The following is a 6,000-nucleotide window of genomic DNA, read 5'->3' on the forward strand; positions in this document are numbered from 1 at the left end:
GTCTGCTCTAGGTAATGCTCCTAGTCTTCCTCCTCCGCACTAGACTTGGAGAACTGCTGTAACTGTCGACTGCATCTTCCTAGGAGTCAAAACACCCACCGCATTTCTTTAGTGTAAACCCCGACTTGCCATCGGTGTTTGTTGTAGCTCGTCCTCTCAAGAAGTGGAAGTCATTAATGTTGCTAGTACTGAAACAATAGTAGTCTATTAAAAAAATCATATCGTCACACCTCGGAAACCACTGCTTGTAATTGTGTATATCAGAATGACTTCCCTACTATGTGTCCAGTGTTCCCACAAGTACTTAACGTCCCACTACTTGTTTGTAATTGCCGGAACTACTCATGCAGTTGTTTCTGTAGATACTCACATTTGGCAGAGCTTATACCTTCAATATTAAGCTGCATAATACGATGGAGTATGTAGAGGTTCTATACAAAGGCGACGTTCTTGAGGACAATATTATAGAAATGGAAGACAATGTAGATGAAGATGAAATACTAGATATGATACTACATGAAGAGTTTGACAGAGCGCTGAAAGACGTAAGTCGAAACAAGGCCCAGGGAGTAGACAACATTCCATTAGAACTACTGACAGCCTTCGGAAAGTCAGGCCTAACAAAACTCTACCATCTGGTGAGCAAGATGTATGAGACAGACGAAATACCCACAGACTTCAAGAAGAATATAATAATTCCAATCGCAAAGAAAGCAGGTGTTGACAGATGTGAAAATTACCGAAATATCAGTTTAATAAGCCACTGCTGCAAAATATTAACGCGAATTCTTTACAGACGAATCGAAAAACTGGTCGAATTGACCTCGGGGAAGATCAGTTTGGATTCCGTACAAATGTTGGAACACGTGAGGCAACACTGACCCTACGACTTATCTTAGAAGAAACATTAAGGAAAGGCAAACCTACGTTTCTAGCATTTGTAGACTTAGAGAAAGCTTTTGACAATGTTGACTGGAATACTCTCTTTCAAATTCTGAAGGTGGCAGGGGTAAAATACAGGAAGCGAAAGGCTATTTACAATTTGTACAGAAGGCAGATGGCAGTTATAAGAGTCGAGGGACATGAAAGGGAAGCAGTGGTTGGGAAGGGAGTGAGACAGGGCTGTAGCCTCTCCCCGATGTTATTCAATCTGTATTTTGAGCAAGCAGTAAAGGAAATAAAAGAAAAATTTGGAGTAGGAATTAAAATCCATGGAGAAGAAATAAAAACTTTGAGGTTCGCCGATGACATTGTAATTCTGTCAGCGACAGCAAAGGACCTGGAAGAGCAGCTGAACGGAATGGACAGTGTCTTGAGAGGAGGATATAATATGAACATCAACAAAAGCAAAACGACAGTAATGGAATGTAGTCGAATTAAATCGGGTGATGCTGCAGGAATTAGATTAGGAAATGAGACGCTTAAAGTAGTAAATGAGTTTTGCTATTTGGGGAGCAAAATAACTGATGATGGTCTAAGTAGAGAGGATATAAAATGTAGACTGGCAATGGCAAGGAAAGCGTTTCTGAAGAAGAGAAATTTGTTAACATCGAGGATAGATGTAAGTGTCAGGAAGTCGTTTCTGAAAGTATTTGTGTGGAGTGTAACCATTTATGGAAGTGAAACGTGGACTATATAAATGGGTAGATCACATAGCTAATGAGGATGTATTAAATAGAATTGGAGAGAAGAGAAATTTGTGGCACAACTGGACTCGAAGAAGGGATCGGTTGGTAGGGCATATTCTGAGACGTCAAGGGATCACCATTTTAGTATTGGAGGGCAGCGTGTAGGGTAAAAATCGTAGAGGGAGACTAAGAGATGAATAAACTAAACAGATTCAGAAGGCTGTCGATTGCAGTAGGTACTAGGAGATGAAGAATATTGCACAGCATAGAGTAGCATGGAGAGCTGCATCAAACCAGTCTTTGGACTGTAGACCACAACAACAATAATACGAACTAGATGTTTCTCGTCTCTAGTTGGATGATGCTGAAAAGGACGGTTATTAGTTATGTTTCCAGACATATTGTATATCACCTACGACACTGTTGCTCGTTTACCACTACGCAGGGGTCACGTGTAGGGTAATTTAGGTTATACCTACGGACGTGAGCAACGATCGACCCACACCGAAACTACTAGCTCACTATGAATAAACGTACCATCAGCAAACTATCAAATACATTGACGGAAATAAAATCCCAACACCAAAATATAATTGGTGTAGGGTAATGAAATGTCGGGAATACATTTGCCTACGCAACACGTTTAAGTGATTAACAACGCAAGGTCACAGGTTAATGTGGTTTGTCTTCATGAATGGCAGCAGAACAGGCCGAAGCCAAAGCAAATGTGACGTGCTGGCACATAAAAAAACTTGCGCAACAGCCAGAATATTGAATGTAAGCATGCAGACATCCATGAATTGTGTTATATAGGTGCCGAATGTCAGTTTGTGGGAGGACGTTCCATGCTTGTTGTACACTCCTGGAAATGGAAAAAAGAACACATTGACACCGGTGTGTCAGACCCACCATACTTGCTCCGGACACTGCGAGAGGGCTGTACAAGCAATGATCACACGCACGGCACAGCGGACACACCAGGGACCGCGGTGTTGGCCGTCGAATGGCGCTAGCTGCGCAGCATTTGTGCTCCGCCGCCGTCAGTGTCAGCCAGTTTGCCGTGGCATACGGAGCTCCATCGCAGTCTTTAACACTGGTAGCATGCCGCGACAGCGTGGACGTGAACCGTATGTGCAGTTGACGGACTTTGAGCGAGGGCGTATAGTGGGCATGCGGGAGGCCGGGTGGACGTACCGCCGAATTGCTCAACACGTGGGGCGTGAGGTCTCCACAGTACATCGATGTTGTCGCCAGTGGTCGGCGGAAGGTGCACGTGCCCGTCGACCTGGGACCGGACCGCAGCGACGCACGGATGCACGCCAAGACCGTAGGATCCTACGCAGTGCCGTAGGGGACCGCACCGCCACTTCCCAGCAAATTAGGGACACTGTTGCTCCTGGGGTATCGGCGAGGACCATTCGCAACCGTCTCCATGAAGCTGGGCTACGGTCCCGCACACCGTTAGGCCGTCTTCCGCTCACGCCCCAACATCGTGCAGCCCGCCTCCAGTGGTGTCGCGACAGGCGTGAATGGAGGGACGAATGGAGACGTGTCGTCTTCAGCGATGAGAGTCGCTTCTGCCTTGGTGCCAATGATGGTCGTATGCGTGTTTGGCGCCGTGCAGGTGAGCGCCACAATCAGGACTGCATACGACCGAGGCACACAGGGCCAACACCCGGCATCACGGTGTGGGGAGCGATCTCCTACACCGGCCGTACACCACTGGTGATCGTCGAGGGGACACTGAATAGTGCACGGTACATCCAAACCGTCATCGAACCCATCGTTCTACCATTCCTAGACCGGCAAGGGAACTTGCTGTTCCAACAGGACAATGCACGTCCGCATGTATCCCGTGCCACCCAACGTGCTCTAGAAGGTGTAAGTCAACTACCCTGGCCAGCAAGATCTCCGGATCTGTCCCCCATTGAGCATGTTTGGGACTGGATGAAGCGTCGTCTCACGCTACGCGGTCTGCACGTCCAGCTCGAACGCTGGTCCAACTGAGGCACCAGGTGGAAATGGCATGGCAAGCCGTTCCTCAGGACTACATCCAGCATCTCTACGATCGTCTACATGGGAGAATAGCAGCCTGCATTGCTGCGAAAGGTACCTTGTACTAGTGCCGACATTGTGCATGCTCTGTTGCCTGTGTCTATGTGCCTGTGGTTCTGTCAGTGTGATCATGTGATGTATCTGACCCCAGGAATGTGTCAATAAAGTTTCCCCTTCCTGGGACAATGAATTCACGGTGTTCATATTTCAATTTCCAGGAGTGTATTTGGTCGGTCAATACATAGACAGTTAATGCTGTTGGGTGATGCTGGAGTTGTCGTCCGAGGACTTCTCATGTGTGCTCGACTGGAGACCGATGTGGTGGTCGAGCAGGCCACAGTGTAGAGCATGTTGGGTTACAATAGCGGTATGTGAGCGAGCGTTATCCTGTTGGAAAACACCTCTTGATTTCTGTTCATGAATGGCAACACAACAGGTCGAATCACCAGATGGTGCACAAATTTTGCAATTGAATGGGGTAACGACGAGAGAGTTTATGCTGTGGTAGGTGAAGTATGTCTAATACATATACTTGTTGTTTGCAGTCCTTCAACTGACCTGCTTCTAACCAACGTACGGCCATCACTGGCACCAACAAAGAATTTGCGTTTATCAGAAAACACAACCAACCTCCAACCTATCCTCCAATGCCCTATCGCTTGACACCACTGAAGTCGCAAATGGCTACAGGGCGTCTTGTCTGGAGATGTCTTGAGGTAACAAATTTGTAACAGTTTGTTGTGTCACTGTGGTGCCAACTGCTACTCAAATTGTTGCTGCAGAGGTAGTACGATGCGCCAGAGCCATACGCCGAACACAGTAGTCTTCCTACTCGGTAGTGCCAAGTGGCTGTCTGCAGCCCGCTCTTCTTGCGTGTCTTCTCGTCACCACCGGAGCCAGCAATCACATACAGTGGCTACTTTCTTATCAAGTCTTTCTGCAATACCGCAGGAGGAACATCCATCTTCTCGTAGGCCTATTACACGATCTCGTTCAAACTCATCGGGGCGCTGATAATGCCATCTTTGTCGCTTTACAGATATTCTTGCCTGAAATCAACTCACAATGTTCAATCTCAAAGGTAACTAACACCCACGAGCGTTACAGCGTGTATTTAAACAAAACCTTATTTGCGTCCTCATAGTTGCGTCACTAGCATTACTCTTATGCGACTGGCGTAAAATTTGAATAGACATCATCTTTCATATCTAGAAAGACGCTCGTTAACATTCGTTCACGTCACAAAACTCTTTTTTGCTGTTGCGATTTTTTTCCGTCATTGTATTTTCTCATCACATGCCACACATGCCCTGTGGTTGATAAGACAGCGGCAGGCGAGACTAGGTGTTCTCTGGTGTGTACTGCATAGTATGGTCTTGGATTATCCTGCTGGAACATATCACTTCGTTGCCTGGTCATGACAGGTGTGGCAGCAGAGTTTACCATTCTTGTCACATACGGTAGAGAATTCAGGCACCCTTTAACAATTACACGAATCAACCTTATGGCTACGTAAAAATGCTTCCAATACTACATCTCTAAGAGTTGAACAATCATGACTCTGAAGAATCGCCGCTTGCCATGACCTTTCACCATGTCGTCCACGGACATGTGACTGCCACACTAACAAGTGTAACTAACTCATCGCTGAACACCACCGCATACCACCCAATATCCCTGTCAATGGTAAATGATCCATGGCAACCCGAGATCTTCATTCAGCTTTAAGTAATCTGTTCCCCGGGGGTTCGTGGTGACACACTTTCTGTAATCTCTGCGCCGGCCGCGGTGGTCTAGCGGTTCTGACGCTGCAGTCCGGAACCGCGGGACTGCTACGGTCGCAGGTTCGAATCCTGCCTCGGGCATGGGTGTGTGTGATGTCCTTAGGTTAGTTAGGTTTAAGTAGTTCTAAGTTCTAGGGGACTTATGACCTAAGATGTTGAGTCCCATAGTGCTCAGAGCCATTTGAACCATTTGTAATCTCTGCTGGCGTTTATGCTATCGTCATGTGTCTATCCCTCAGAGTCATTCGAACAATCTTATGATTTATTCATAATGTAGTCCTTCTGGAAGGACTCGTACCCACACTCCTTGCCACACCACTGTTCTAAATCCATTTCCTCGTCACTCTTTCTGCAGCCATTGCATTACGCCGAACTGTCTATGGGACCTCCGAAAGATGGCCATAAGGTACAGTCGCACGTCCTCTGAGCACTGTGTGTTGTGATCTCCCCATGAAAAGTTTCAGCAACATTGGAGACATCCAACAGCCATCGTGATCTCACATTATTCTTCCTCTGTAGAAATAGTTCTTTCT

The sequence above is a fragment of the Schistocerca serialis genome, chromosome 9, assembly GCF_023864345.2.
Source record: "Schistocerca serialis cubense isolate TAMUIC-IGC-003099 chromosome 9, iqSchSeri2.2, whole genome shotgun sequence".
Taxonomy (NCBI): domain Eukaryota; kingdom Metazoa; phylum Arthropoda; class Insecta; order Orthoptera; family Acrididae; genus Schistocerca; species Schistocerca serialis.